Genomic DNA, 15437 nt, shown 5'->3' with positions numbered 1-15437 from the left:
AGATCCATAGAGGCTGGGGTCTATCACACCAGGCAAGACCCCAGGTGCAGGCTGTGTAAAGATGCCCCAGAGACAATCCAGCACATAACAGCAGGGTGCAAGATGCTAGCAGGCAAGGCATACATGGAACGCCATAACCAAGTGGCCGGCATAGTGTATAGGAACATCTGTGCCGAGTATAACCTGGAAGTCCCGAGGTCAAAATGGGAGATGCCCCCAAGGGTGATGGAGAATGACCGAGCTAAGATCCTGTGGGACTTCCAGATGCAGACGGACAAAATGGTGGTGGCTAATGTTGGGATTTAGAGATTCTTTTATTGCTGCCATATAATCTGCCTTATGATAAATGCATTAATAACATGTTTTAGAGTATTATTTTAGCAATAATATTGTTTACAGGGTTCATATTGCATTGAATATGTTTGTCATCACATTCATTCTATTCACAGGTTGAGTTCATTTTATACACATTGCATATCTGTGCTTGTTTAGAGTTGATGTTCCATCCAAGAGGGTTTTAAGCTTCACTGGTGAGAGTGTCCAGGTGATACATGTTGAGGGAAGATGAGAACATAGCAGGTTAATTGCATGCATGCTTACAATACACATAAATCTAGTAGCAGGCCTGAGCGAAGGCCCGAGTGTCTTCTGCTTCTTATTTGAGACCTGCGCCAATTCAGTCTACTTAGTGATTGAGGACGAGGGTCCATTATTAGCCCTTAGAGGCCCTGAAGCTTGAAGTTATTACCTTAAAAGGAAGGTGTTATCAAAAAGAGAAGTTATATGTCTGTTTATAGTTATTAGAGATGTACAAGATGTACCCTTGTCTGTAAACAATGACTGGACATAATGTATTTTTGACCTGTATTGACGTGTATGTGGGGGTGTGATCCTCTATGCTATAAAACCAGAACCCAGTGTATTTTTATCAGAGCAAATAAGCCATATGCTGATGGTTGTTCTCCGTTGTCAATAAACTCATCGTTTGATTGCACTTTTCTGGGCCTCCGTCGTTTGTTGTCTGGTCTACAGTTGATTGATCTCGCTTCACTAACCAACCGGACATAGTGGTGGTAGACAAACAGAAGAAGACGGCTGTAGTGATCGATGTAGCGGTTCCGAATGACAGCAATATCAGGAAGAAGGAACACGAGAAGCTGGAGAAATACCAAGGGCTCAGAGAAGAGCTCGAGAGGATGTGGAGGGTGAAGGTAATGGTGGTCCCCATGGTAATCGGAGCACTAGGTGCGGTGACTCCCAAGCTAGGCGAGTGGCTCCAGCAGATCCCGGGAACAACATCGGAGATCTCTGTCCAGAAGAGCGCAGTCCTGGGAACAGCTAAGATACTGCGAAGGACCCTCAAGCTCCCAGGCCTCTGGTAGAGGACCCGAGCTTGAAGGATAAACCGCCCGCAGGGGCGAGATGGGTGTTTTGTTTTGTTTTTTATATATATGTGTATATATATATATATACATATACATATATATACATATATATCTATCTATCTATCTATCTATCTATCTATATATATATATATATATATATATATATATATACATATATATGTGTGTGTGTGTGTGTGTCAGCTGAGTAACAGGAGTCTGGTGGAGCAGCAGAGGAACAGTTTTGGACTCAGCTCAACCACTACAGAGGAACCAATGACTTCAACACAGAAGGTGAGAAAAACATCACAGTTACACTGTATTATTGGTTGGTTTTTAAAAGGACGTTAACAGCAGCTTTAATTTTTCCATCCTGGGCTCCTCCATATATACAGACTCTACATTCACAACCAAAAACCACAGAAGTTACAAGAAAATACAAAGATCATATTTTATAAGCACACACTGAAACAACAACAATATCATCTGTTGATTTTTTTCTGAAGTAAAAGAGTTTCTCTACTGATCAATATTTCTTCAATAATGTAATTTTCATTACAACTCTCATTGTAGCACATCATTGTAATGTGATGCTATCACCAGAAGGTGGTGGTAACACACCTACAATGTGTTTTTTGACATGTTTGATTCCACCAATGGAGGGAGTTTCAGTTTGTTCCACGACTGCATTTCACTCACTGCCTCTGTTTGTATCTCTGTCACTGCAGGACCAACATGGAGCGAGAAGTCAGCGCTCTCAGGAGGCCGACAAACCTCACAGAAGAAAGGGAGAGAAAACCTTCAGCTGTGATGAGTGTGGGAAGGATTTTACCCGGACTGGACACTTAAAAAGACACCAACTCATCCACAGTGGAGTTAAACCTTACAGCTGTGAGTTGTGTGGAAAGTCTTTTACCAAGGCTGGAGGTTTAAAAAACCACCAATTCATCCACAGTGGAGTTAAACCATACAGCTGTGATTTGTGTGGAAAGTCTTTTACCCTGGCTGGAGGTTTAAAAAAACACCAACTCATCCACAGTGGATTTAAAGCACACAGCTGTGAGTTGTGTGGTAAGGCTTTTGCTCAAAATGGCGACTTACAGAGGCATCTAGTTACCCACTCTGGAATTAAGGCGTACAGCTGCGACTTTTGTGGAAAAAGTTTCAGCAACAAACAGTACCGAAATATTCACCTACGGATTCACACTGGAAATGATGTTTACTGCTGTGATCAGTGTGGGAAACTGTTTGCAACAGGTGCACAGTTACAACAACACATGTTTAGCCACTCTAAGGAGAGAGCTTATAAATGTGACCTGTGTGAGAAGACTTTTAAATCTCCACATCAGCTGAATATCCACCAATAGATCCACACCAGAAAGTAACTCTACAAGTGCAGTTACTGTGAGGATGTATTTATTTTTATTTTGTAATTGTAACCTGAGTGTTTGGAACAAGTCTGATCAGTAAACTTATGGAGTTATACTGAATGAACTGTTTTAAAAAAATGAAGAAGTAACCTGAGTGTTATAATGTAAACAGTAAAATTCAATTGGACGTTGGCAGGGATGCTTTTTATTTCAGGTGACGTTCAGGTTTAAAATGTTGAAGGAATTCCCTGACTTACCCTGTCTTTGTTTAGAAGTGGAGCAAAGCACATGGATCCATTTCTCAACCCTGTCGTCACTGTGGTGGTGGGAAAGAGTTTCTCTGTGACCTTTGTGGAAAAACTTCAATCATCAACAGGACCGAAAACCACATCAACGTAGACACACTGGAGACAAAAGGAACTACTGCAAAGAATGTGGGAGAGGCTTCCACACACCAAGTACATTAAAAATACATGAACTCTTCCACAGTGGGGTCAAAAAGCACATCTGTGACCAGTGTGGGTCATCCTTCACCACAGCACATGAGCTTAATGAAAAAGCATAAGCGAATCCACACAGGAGAGACACCATACAAGTGCAGACACTATGACAAAAGCTTCTCACAATCAGGACATCATAACAAACATGAACGTACACACATGGAAGTGAACTTCAGCTGTGACCAGTGTGACAAGAGCTTCAGGAATCTCAGTTCATACTCCGAACACAAATGATTCCACACTGTAAATAAACTGCTTCACTGTTACCAATGTGCAAAAACATTCACTTCATTATCTGCTCTGTGCAAACATCAGCCTGATCATGCAGGACTGAAATCACTGGATCACAATGAATCTGAAGAGAGAGAAAGATCCTCTTCTGGTTTCAGGGTCGGACTTAAAAACCTTGAGATCAGGCTCCACAGAGTTCAGATGGAATCTCCTGTAAAGAGTGTCAGCTGATGTCACACTTGGATCTGATGAGGTAGCTCTGATTTCTGGAGGTGCAGTGAATAATCCTGAATGTTACATTTAGGAAGCTGCATGTATAGATATGCATATCAAGTTTATGTTTTTTCCTTTGAGGGATTTTAATTCTCTAAAATGTTATCCCTGTTTCATTTTAGTCTTTGTTTCCTTAGGACACAGTAGTAGTTGTACTTGTTACTGTATTATTAAACTTATAGGAATGTCTTTTTTTTTTTCAAACTAATCATGTATCAAAATTGCAGATATGGTTTTATATATCAATTTCTTTTATTTTAGCTTTCTTAGTTTTTCTAAAATTAAATTCTTTTTTATGTATTCATTTTATGTGTTACCTAAGTTAAATTTCAATTCTTCATTCATATTTAAATTTTGCTGTTGTAAAATCTTCTCTTAACTCATTTTCTCCCAAAACTGCAAATGTTTTCACAGCAGTTGTTCGTAAAACTTCCAAAATGAACTAAATCTGTCCACCAGCTTTGAAATAACACCTACTGTGACTTTATGTCCAGAAAAAAGAAACTCAAGCTAAACTGGTTTTGGGCTGTACTTCCATATAATACCAGTTTGTACCAGAAGATGAAGCAGTGAGTCAGTGTAACCTTTATTCAATTAGGCAAAGAACACAATCTTATTCACAGTGGCAGCAAAGAAATGTTGAAAGGTAAAAACAGCAGCACACATCAGGACCATTTTAAAGATCACAGGTGACTTTTACTTAATTCAAATTCTGTTAAACCTCTATTTTTTTGCTCCTCCTTTCACTTTTGTGTTTTTAGTCCTTGAAGTCCACATGTTGTTTTTTAATGAATTTTGATCCACATGTTTGCAGCTGTTTTCTTGTTGATTTGAAGTTTGTATTATGAAATCCTGATAATGTTAAAGCGTTAGTTATATTTGATGAAGTCTGTGTAGAGTTTATCTTATTAAACAGTTTGGTGTGAAAAATACAGAAATGGTCTCAGAACAAGTAGTTTGAGCCATGATTTCAGATACAAACTAATTTAACTGTTTTCAGTGGTACATGTGGAGGTTTATCAGAGGAGAAGACTTGGCTGTTCTCCACTCACACTGAACAAGGATCCTGCAGCTCATTAAAAACTCTAAAATGATCTTCAAGGATAATATGTTTGATTTTTCTTAAAAAAGTGCTGCTGATATGAAGTTTTCAGACAGCGTGTTTAAGAGCCATTGTGGTTAACGTCTCACACATTCCAATAAAGCAGATGTTCCTGCATTGCAATAGCGGTTTGCAGATGTGTTCTCCCCCCTGCTCGTCTACAGGACTCTCATGGAGCACCACTTTGAAACTTTGTAACTCTCTCTCTGCAAAATACAATATATAAAGACCAATGCTGGGCAATTAATTATATAGTTACTTCTTCAAAAAGGTTACTGAGTATTGCAAACAACAAAAATGTTTGCAGCTGTTTACCTAAAATTGCTGCTAAGGGATTTTTTTAAACAAACACTTCAAACTATTTACAGAACAATCAACTGTTCTGCATCAAATCTGATGCCAAACAAATTATTTGTGCCTCTCCAGAAAATAATTTCTGTCCACTATGAGATAAAGGAGAACATCAAAAGCCTGATACCTGCAGGCCTGACAACAGGAGATGTATCACTCCTGTAACATTTAGCAGTCGCGTCATTGTTCTGACACACACAACAAAACTATTGACTACACTACACACTAACTACACAAGATCTGCGCTAAACATCGCAAATCTCTCACATCTCAAAACACCGCCGTCATTCCTAAAATTTCCTCTTCTTAACAAGTTCTGTTTTTTAACAACTAAATGCCATGTTTTGATTGGTCAACATGGTACATTTTTTTGACCAATGGGAAAGGGTGGGGTGTTTTGGTTTTGTCTTTGCTCACAGGCAGAGAGTGCTTTATAGCGTTTCCTTATAAAACACAGTTTCTTCCCGCAGTAAATATAAACAACAATAGTATTCAGGAAGAAAACCAAACATTACATTTTTTTTAATCACAACTCTGGTTTTACATGGCCTATCAACACAATTTAAAAAGTGAAACAAGTCTATATTAAAGGCCTATCAGTCAAACAATACTGTTTGGTCTTGGTCTAAACAGAGCGCGTTGTGTGTGACGTCTTTTTTGAGCATACAGGCTGCTTTGAGGGTTCACACTAGAGCGTGTTTGCTGTCACATTTTATTTGTAGTGTGAACAAGCAGACAAAAAATTGTATTTGATCAAAAAATTGGAATTCAGCATTAAGACCTGCAGTGTCAATGTAGCCTGAGAGGACCCTGCCCGTCAATTCTCGATGCGAGGGGGGTACCCGGCGTGTCAATAAGTGAAGCAGAGGGAGCCTGACCATGCATCGCACATTTGACGAGTTAGGATTGAAAACGAATTGAACATCTATATTCAAGATGTTTTAAAGAAAAGAACAATAGAAGCTGAACAAACCTACAAAAAGTATAAGAATAAACTGATAATAATTAGGAAGCAGAAAAAGAAATTACTACAGTGAACTTTTAGATGAAAATAAAATCAATGTGAAAAACATGTGGACAGCAATAGGTCTGTCTAGTGCAGACCTATTGCTGGCACAGCCAAGACAATTCAATTGCCGCTAGCACAGCATTGGGCACCAGGCAGAACTCTTTGTGTGATCTCGTGCACGAGGGAGAGAACCGTGACGAGCATACCGTATTTCTAAGATTTTCAAGGCCGAGTACAATAACCTCAGTTTTATCTGAATTAAGAAGCAGAAAGTTAGCGGCCATCCAGGTCTTTATATCGTTAAGACATTCCTGCAGTTTAACTAATTGGGGTGTGTTACCTGGCTTCATGGATAGATAGAGCTGCGTGTCATCTGCATAGCAGTGAAAATTTATGCTATGTCTTCTAATGATGCTGCCTAAGGGAAGCATGTATAATGTAAATAGAATTGGTCCTAGCACTGAACCCTGTGGAACACCATAATTAACCTCAGTGTGTGAAGAGGACTCTCCATTTACATGTACAAGTTGGAGTCTGTTAGATAGATATGATAGAAACCACTGCAGTGCAGTACCTGTAATACCTACAGCCAACACATTCTCACTCCCAACTCGTCAAACGTCTGACGCATGGTCAGGCTCCCTCTGCTTCACTTAGAAGAATTAACGTCCTTAGAGAATTGATGTGCAGGGTCCTCTCATTGAATACTATACTGCTCCCTAAACGTTGCTTATTGACGACAAGAGATTGCTGCGGAAGAGCCTGTTGTCCGTATATTTATACATTTCCAAAATCACATTGTAGTGACGTATACAGAACACAATAAATTATATAATGTAAGCAACTACCTGAGAAACAGCAGATACAGCAGATAAATTAATTATAGGCTATTACTTTTGTATCGTTTATTGCATTTATGGAGGGAGTGGTGTATGCTGGGTAATGGCACAGCTAGCGACTGTCAGTCCCAGACTATCAGTCCCAGACTATCAGTCCCATAGATATGGGCCATCTCCTGCTAGATTGTTCAGAAGTTTGTTATCATCCATCCAGATGGAGGATCACTAACTGGAGCGTGGAAGACTCCAGAATCCACTCTGGCTGGAATCCGGTGGATACAGCAGTGTTACAGGTAAGACCATTTAAACGGACGGCATTTATAGAATGACTATTAAAAGTCAGCGAGTGTCAATAATGTTAATGTGGTTATGTTAGTAATACACTGAGTGCTAATATAACAGCTTTAAGATGCATTTGTAGATATTATTACGTGTTTTACCGTCTTTATGGTGCTAGCTTAAAGTTACGGTGTAAACGTTAGCTTATATTGTAGTAAAGCTGTTACTGTTTAAACGATGTTAGGACAGAAATATTAGCTTCTGTCATGACTGATGAAGTTACTAGTTAATAAAGTTTCCAGTAAAGTGATTAATCGCAGCCACAGATTGACAGTAAATATCCCGATTAGCTTCAATGCATCTGTAATAAATATGTGCAAGTTTCAGTGCTTCGTTTAAACTGTATGATACTTATACTGACCCAGGGTCAGTGTAAAATACAATCCTAGCTGTGTGAACAAAGCCTGGCTCCTTTAATCCTGCATGACAAACCTCAGGATGCAGGTTATTATTACTCTTTCCTGCTGGCACACCTGTCACACCTGAGAGTCAGCTAGAAACTTACAGTGACGTGGACATCATGCAAAGACTGCCAGACTCTGTAATACTGTAAATGATCAGTGACTCAGGTTAACACTAAACTTTAAACGGTACCTCTGTGTCTCTGTGTGTGCTGAACATTTAGGACTGAGTCAGGCTGCATCAGCTGAAGCTGTTATTTGTATATATCAGTATTTTTTTTTAATGCCCTTTTTGCCTCCGGTACTGGGGGCATGGGGCTTAAGTGGTTAAAGATATAAAGACCTGGATGGCCGCTAACTTTCTGCTTCTTAATTCAGATAAAACTGAGGTTATTGTACTTGGCTGTGAAAATCTTAGAAATATGGTATCTAACCAGATTCTTACTCTGGATGGCATTACCTTGGCCTCCAGTAACACTGTGAGGAACCTTGGAGTCATTTTTGACCAGGACATGTCCTTCAACGCACATATTAAACAAATATGTAAGACTGCTTTCTTCCATTTGAATCACCCCCCCCCCAAAAAATAAAATAAAATAAATAAATAAATAAAAACAAGCTAAGTCAGGAAAGGAGGTGCTATCTAAACCCTATTTGAAACATAAACCAAACAAAAGACACATGCTACACCTAACTCCCTAACTGAAATAAAAAGGAGAATATTAAGGCAGCTCACCCCTTCTGCTTCAGTGCCTATTTACAGTTTACTATTTACAAGTGAAAATCTGTCTACACACTATGTACAAAGCTCTGTAGGTCTCAATCACACACATGAATGTCACAAAGTTTGGAGGCCAAGGATGGCTCTGCTGCTGCTGTCACTTGCTGCCGCCAACAACTGCTTGTGAGAGATGTTGTAAAAACAGCCACATGATGAGGGGACCAATAACCCACCGCCAGCTCTCCAATCAGAAAGGACCTGTAGATACTTAAAGACATAGCGCAGAAACAAACTCTAGACGGTCAGGACCATAACAGTTATTGCCAATAACCTTCAACTATTAAAATACATTTTGCTAAATGACTTTAATGTCTCCTGTATTAGATCAAAATAAGAGAAAACAGATAACCACTGTTGTGATCCCCTTTATCTCTCACCTGGGTTTGTTAGTTTTGTCTAGTCAATTAATACAAAGAAGGACTGGCTTTGTTGAGCTTCCTCAGTTAAAACCCTGAAGTTCAAGATTACAGAAAACAAACTGGAGCAGAATTAAGAGAAACTCTATATTTGTTTTTTTTATCAGTACCTGTGACAAGACTGTTCATACTGTGTTGTTCTCTCTGCAAAGGTTTCTATCAGTAAATCTCAGAAAGACAAAGTAGACATTTAGGGTCAGGTCCCGAGCTACTGCTAAAGATACTCTTACTGTGCCACGTACATATCTTTGGAAATTGAATTAGGTAGCAAAATTTGAGAATTAAAATCAGTTAATTAACTAAAAGGACAGAAAACAAGTTGAAAACCAAATTGAAAGGAAATATGTGTCAGTGTGGCCATATCATCAGCATGAATATCAAACAACTTCAGGTTCTGTCACGACCGGGTAGCCAACACAAGGAAGAGGACTCAGATGCAGACACCACACAGAGGCTCAGTGTAAAACAAGATTTTATTTTGGCAAAAAAAAATCACTAAATATGAACTAAAGGTGAGAGGCAAATGAATCTACCCTCTGGAATTGCTCAAACCCATACACTAACACGCGATGCTACAAACTCAGGGGACTAAGAAACTGAAAATTAACCCACACTATGGCAAGCAAGAAACTCAGTGTACAAAATTCAATATCCAAGTGGGACACTATGAACAAGAGCTGAACTATGAAGTACTAAACTATCCATCCATCTATTCGCTTCCTCTTATCCTTTTCAGGGTCGCGGAGGGTGCTGGAGCCTACCCCAGCTGTCATAGGGCGAGAGGCGGGGTACACCCCGGACAGGTCACCAGTTTGTCACAGGGCTAACACACAGAGACAGACAACCATTCGCGCTCACATTCACACCTATGGGCAGTTTAGATCTTTGGACTGTGGGAGGAAGCCGGAGTACCTGGAGAGAACCCACGCAAACACGGGTAGAACATGCAAACTCCATAAAGAAAGACCCCGGCCTGATGGTTTAATTGAACTCAGGACCTTCTTGCTGTTTGGCAACAGTGCTAACCACCGTGCTGCCCCTAAACTATACTATAGTACTAAACTATATTAGAGCAATCTCAGTAATTCACTCAATAGTCACAAAACATGAAATCATGAGACAAGAGTCAGACTACGTGTGTTGTAGCAGAGTAGTTGGGGTCTGGGATGAGGGTCCTTCCTGCTGCTGTGATGCCAGGGGCAGTCTGCTTGTCTCCACCCAAGGGAAAAGGGTAACATCTCCTGGGTCTAGGTGCTGTTTCCCCCTCTGGGGGCAAGGGTACCTGGAGCTGGGGTATAGAGTATGTTTGGGAAGTGTGACACTGTGTGTAGAGTGTCCATTTGTGTCTGTCTCCACATTGGGTGAGTGCCTAACCCCTTTAACAGTCCACCATATACAAGCACAGGTGAGCCCATAAATGGCAGGAAGTAAACATTCTTTACTAAATAAGGAAACCAGAACCTTTACATGGAATGTACCTGCAGTTTAAGACAAGGTTTAAAAATTTAAGTACAACAATGACAACTTTTATCAAAATCACTCCAAGAACTACAGATCAACTTACCTCAAAATATATAAAGCATATAAACAATTACAGCAATATGATACAACAAACACAGCAGTGCTACTAATGCTAAATACTCAAAGCTTCATAGAACTGAAACAAACATTTTTAGGTCCATTCTGCTGCTGATACATACTTTATGTTTTCTGAATATTAAACTTGTTGCTGCCTTTCATAGTGTGTAATGTGAAGGCCCTGAGTACTTTCTCCCACACTGAAAACACTGGAATGATAAAATTATATTAACATTACCTAATAAGACTGATTCAGGACAGACAATTAGTTATTTAAAACATTTCTAGCAGTCCTTCACAAACAGTGAACAGTCTATTCTCTCCATCTGTCAGCTGCTGCTGGCTCTTCCTCCTCCTCACACACTGCTTCCTCACACAAATCAAAAGAAACAAGTACTGTTGAAAAACTATAATACAAAAATTACAATTAAAATTGTTAACAACAAAAACAACTGGTGAATATATAACTAATATGTAAACATCTTAACAATCCCCCAAAGTCACGTCACATGACAGCGTAACATCTAAACACAAGAGGGGGGAGGAGGAGCAAAGTCTGCCTGCCATTCGCTGACACGGGAGCAGCAAGTCCGGCGACCTGGCTGTTTCGTCTTTGCCGAATGCACAGCATTGCAAACAAGAGCAGAAATTAAAGTAAAGAATCGATCTCACCAGGCTAGAATTGATCCGATACCGACTTGGTATCAAATCGATACCAAGTCGGTATCGATTAATAACGCATTGAATAATGCGATAGTGATTCATTAAATCCTGAATTGATTTCTAAATATAAATGTATTTTGCCAAAAACGCAGGGAGCTCACAAAACAATTTCAATGACCACCAAACGGTTAAAACAATAAATGAGAGCAGGTGAACAGATTCCACACAAAGACGTGAACACAGAGCGCGGACCTGATGGATCAGTGACATGTCGTCTTTCTCACCCGATGGCACGAATACGCCGTCGGCGCAGAAAGTCAACTTCTCACTGATTCTGAGCTGCAGCTTTTGTTCCTCTCCGACCAAAAGAAAGCTTCATTTTTGCTGTTTAATACATTTGTTTTTTTAATTATGCCAAATTGAAAAACGCTTAGTTTGCTTGTTAATTTGGGTTAACATAGTCTGCAAGGTAGGGGGGAGGTTGTACTTGGCGCCTTGGGCGAGTTGATTCTGAGACATCTTCATTGAAGAAGAAACTAGGCTGCATCTTTAGGATCCAAGGAAAGCACCATCCGGCTCGAAGGACCAATGTTAATTTGGGTTGAACCCAGGACTGTATAGGTGTTGGCTGAATAGCAGTGGTGTTCACCTTGGGGTGTCGGTCAGAACACACAGGACGCACAGTTAAAGGTTATACCGTCTTTACTGTGATTCCTCAGCTTAACAGCACAGTACAGCAACACAGTAATGCAACCGCAGGCTTACAAATTGGCGAGGGGTGTGGGTGTGGTCTGTGAACAGAACACATACAGAATACTAAATTTAATAAAGACCTAAGTCATGAATTATGATTCATTAGCTTTCTTCGAATTTAACCAGAACTACAAATGGGAATTCCTATATGAACATTTACATGCACAAGTTTCATACACTACTCCCAAACCCTTACAGTACATGACACTGATTGCCAATACACCCAACAACAATATATCACAAAACACCAAATGGCTTTAGCTTACAGCTAGCAAGCTGTAACAAGTAGCATTAGTAGCATGAACTAGCCGCATAGCGAACAGGTCAAAACACATTGCACTTCTACATCCACTAAATGTCTAACTGGCATAAAAGACTAAAACTGTCCTTTCCAGGCAGGGCTCCACGTCTACTCACAGTTCTTTAGCGACGCACACAACTCACACCGTGTGTAGACATCCCCTGCTGAGTCAGTCTGTCAGGTGGCTCTTGCTATGTCTTAGCTCCAACTCTGATCACTGGAACATGTGCTCATTAGTGCAACTGTGCTCTCTCACCACAAGGGGGCTCCCCCACACAGTTGACAGCCTTTCCAATATTGCTGTTTTTCTGTGTTTTATCCTCCGTTACTTTGAAACAGTTACGGAGTTAAAATTGAATTTAATCAAATCGATTATAGAAATCAGTGATGATACCCAGCCCTAGTGAGTAACCTAAGCCCAACAGAAGTGGATGTAGCTGTGGGTAATGAGAAAAGATGAAAAGGTTGATAACACATTATATGCAGTAAATGCACTGCCCAAGTGTCCCCTCTCCCGACTGCCTGTCAATAAAGAACTTTGTGTTGACAAGATTGTTAGGTAATCATTTACAAATCTATAATATCTGCACTGCAGCAATGTCTATTTGTGTCTGTCTACATGTTGGGTAAGTGCCGAGTATTTGGTTGTGTATATGGGGGTGGGAATGCACGTTTGAGTCTGTGTGCGCCTGTGTCTATATGTCAGGTTGGGCCTTAGACTCTACCTCTCTGGGAACATCTCAGGCCCTCCAAAGTACGGAGGCCTATCTCCCCTCACCACACTCCCTGCTGGTGGCTGATGCCCTCAGACGTTGGTGTGCTGGTGGTTCTTGTCAACTGGGGCTGGGCGCTCATGTATGTACCGGCTCACTCCTGGTGGCCAATTGGTGGGGCCTGGTGCCTGTGGCCCGGCTGGGCCCCTTCCGGGGGGTGGGGTGCCCTCAGGCCTCTGGCCTCTGGGCCTGAAGCTCGGTCCTCTCTGGCGCAGCTGGCCGCTGGCAGAGCCCGCGGGCACGCCACTGCAACCCCCTCCGGCCTCTGCTCTGTGGCTGCTGGGTGACCTCTCGTTTGGGGGTCTACTCAGCTCTTCCCAGGAGGGTGGCACGGTTCCCCCCCTTTGGTGGTCCTCCTTGGGTCCTCATACTCTGGGGCCTCTGGATGTCTGGGGCCTGGATCTCCTCCATAACTGCTTCATGCCCTGGGGGACGGGGCTATGGCTCCCCACACTCCCTAGCAAATCGTTACATGGAGAAACCTTTGGAATACAAGCATGCTTATCCACACAGGTGTACACACGGGTGTTCACAGACAAACTACACCTTTCTTGGCTACTACCTCAAAGCATATTGTGAGCTATCTATCTTGCGTGCTGCACAACAACATTTGATATTTAGTATCTACTGTTATCTACTGCTAGCTAGTTTATTGTGATGGTGCTGTATTTATTATGTAGCTGTTTTTTGGGGGTTTGTTTGTTTTCTCTTCTGTTTTTTTTCTCCACAGGTGATCCAGGTGTTTTGTTTGTTTTCTTTCTTTCTTCTCCCCTTTCTCACATCTCTTCTACCCTCTATTTTTCTTTCTCTCCCTCTCTTTCTTTCATTCTTTCTCCCTGTCCTATCCCCCAGTCATGTCTGTCCTGACTGTAACAACTGAAAATAAAATAAATACATAATTATAATAAAGGTCAATCAAATGGACCAATATGGCAAGGCCATGATGATCCACTTGGTAAAGTAAATCCGCTTGGCATCTCTCTTGGCCTTAAGACAACAATTCTGATGGCTAAAGATCCAAACGGGACAGGGAAAAAAAAAAAAAAAAAAAATCTGCATGGACAGCGTTAACTGATGAGGTTGAAAAATTCAATACTTACTGTGGTGTCGCGATTGAGGAATGACCAGGGACGGTAACTAAGATATTGACAACGCCACCTGGGGGAGGGTGTTACAACCCAGGAAAGATTTCTCTAGCCAATGTACGTGTTGCACTGGCTACCAAAGCCCACAGACTCGTTATTAACGGCAGAGGTGAGACAGGTGAATTTTACAAATCGAAGTTTATTAAGAACTACTACTAAAAACATAAAATTATAAAATCAAAAAGGCACCTAAGGTAGCAGGGTTGAGACGGCAAAATAGACAATTAAAACACTTTATTAACAAAACGATGATTAAAACGACCAGACTCCGTACCACGATGTTACCTATGCCTGGTGTGTACACTCGCATGCATCGGGGAGGGGATTCCACCTCACGTGCCTAGCCCCTCAACAAGCGGCCGCACCTCCACTAAAGCAATAAAAGAAAGCATAAAACGTTAAACAAATTAGTAAAAGATCTACATAAAACAAATACACCCCAAATCACTGTTCGTTATAAAAGTATTGCGTAACAAACAAAACAGCATATGACAAGACAGCAGCAGTATAATGCAAACCTGCAACAAAAGAGGGGAACAGTTGTCAAGAGTAGTGATGGGACGTTCTGTATCGAGGCTTCGAAGCGTGTGTCGAGTAATGGAGGGGGCGTTTCCGCGAAGCGCGTATCGAGGCTTGCTTCATTTATGGGAGGAGCTGAAAATGATGACGTCCGAAGCCTCGCTGCCCGGCTGTACCACGTGACTGGTTCATGAAGCGGTTCGAACTTTTCCGCGAGCTATGACAGCGATATAAACCCCTTTGACTTCATTCAAAATTTGGGTGTTTGATGGAGAGTTGCGATTAGTGAGAGTTTGGAGAAAGTTTGGAGGTTTATGAGAGTGAGGAGAGAAAGTCAGGAGAGGATGGAGCCAGCTAAGAAGAGGAGGATGTCCTCCCCTGTGTGGAAACATTTTGATTTTATTCCTCCCAACAAGGTATGTACATTTCTACAGAAGATGTATTTTCATAATACTGATGGTGCAATACAATTTATGTTAAGCTGTCTTTACTTTTGTACAAGGTGAAGTGTTTGCTATGTGCCAGGGAGCTGGGATATAACAACAACACCTCATCCATACTTAGGCACTACAGAGCTTTGCATAAGAATAAGGGGAACACCGACTGTGGAGCAAGACCAGGTGAGCCATCAAATGCCATGATAATATAGCATGCAGTAATGTTACTAAATGATATAACAATATTATACAACTGTAATAAATTACGTGTGTG

The 15437-nt window shown here is 41.1% G+C and overlaps 1 long non-coding RNA gene across 1 annotated transcript; it reads left to right on the top strand.

The window, feature by feature from the left end:
• Nucleotides 1–2175: 2175 nt before the first annotated feature.
• On the top strand, nt 2176–3422 carry LOC112845344 (uncharacterized). Its single transcript, XR_003218163.1, has 2 exons — nt 2176–2786; nt 3025–3422. It is a non-coding gene; the product is annotated as an uncharacterized LOC112845344 (long non-coding RNA).
• The last annotated feature ends 12015 nt before the right edge of the window (nt 3423–15437 follow it).

The sequence above is a fragment of the Oreochromis niloticus genome, unplaced genomic scaffold (genome assembly GCF_001858045.2).
Source record: "Oreochromis niloticus isolate F11D_XX unplaced genomic scaffold, O_niloticus_UMD_NMBU tig00006833_pilon, whole genome shotgun sequence".
In the NCBI taxonomy this organism is placed as follows: domain Eukaryota; kingdom Metazoa; phylum Chordata; class Actinopteri; order Cichliformes; family Cichlidae; genus Oreochromis; species Oreochromis niloticus.
The sequence above is the reverse complement of the archived record's forward strand: the minus strand, read 5'-3'. Positions and strand labels throughout refer to the sequence as shown.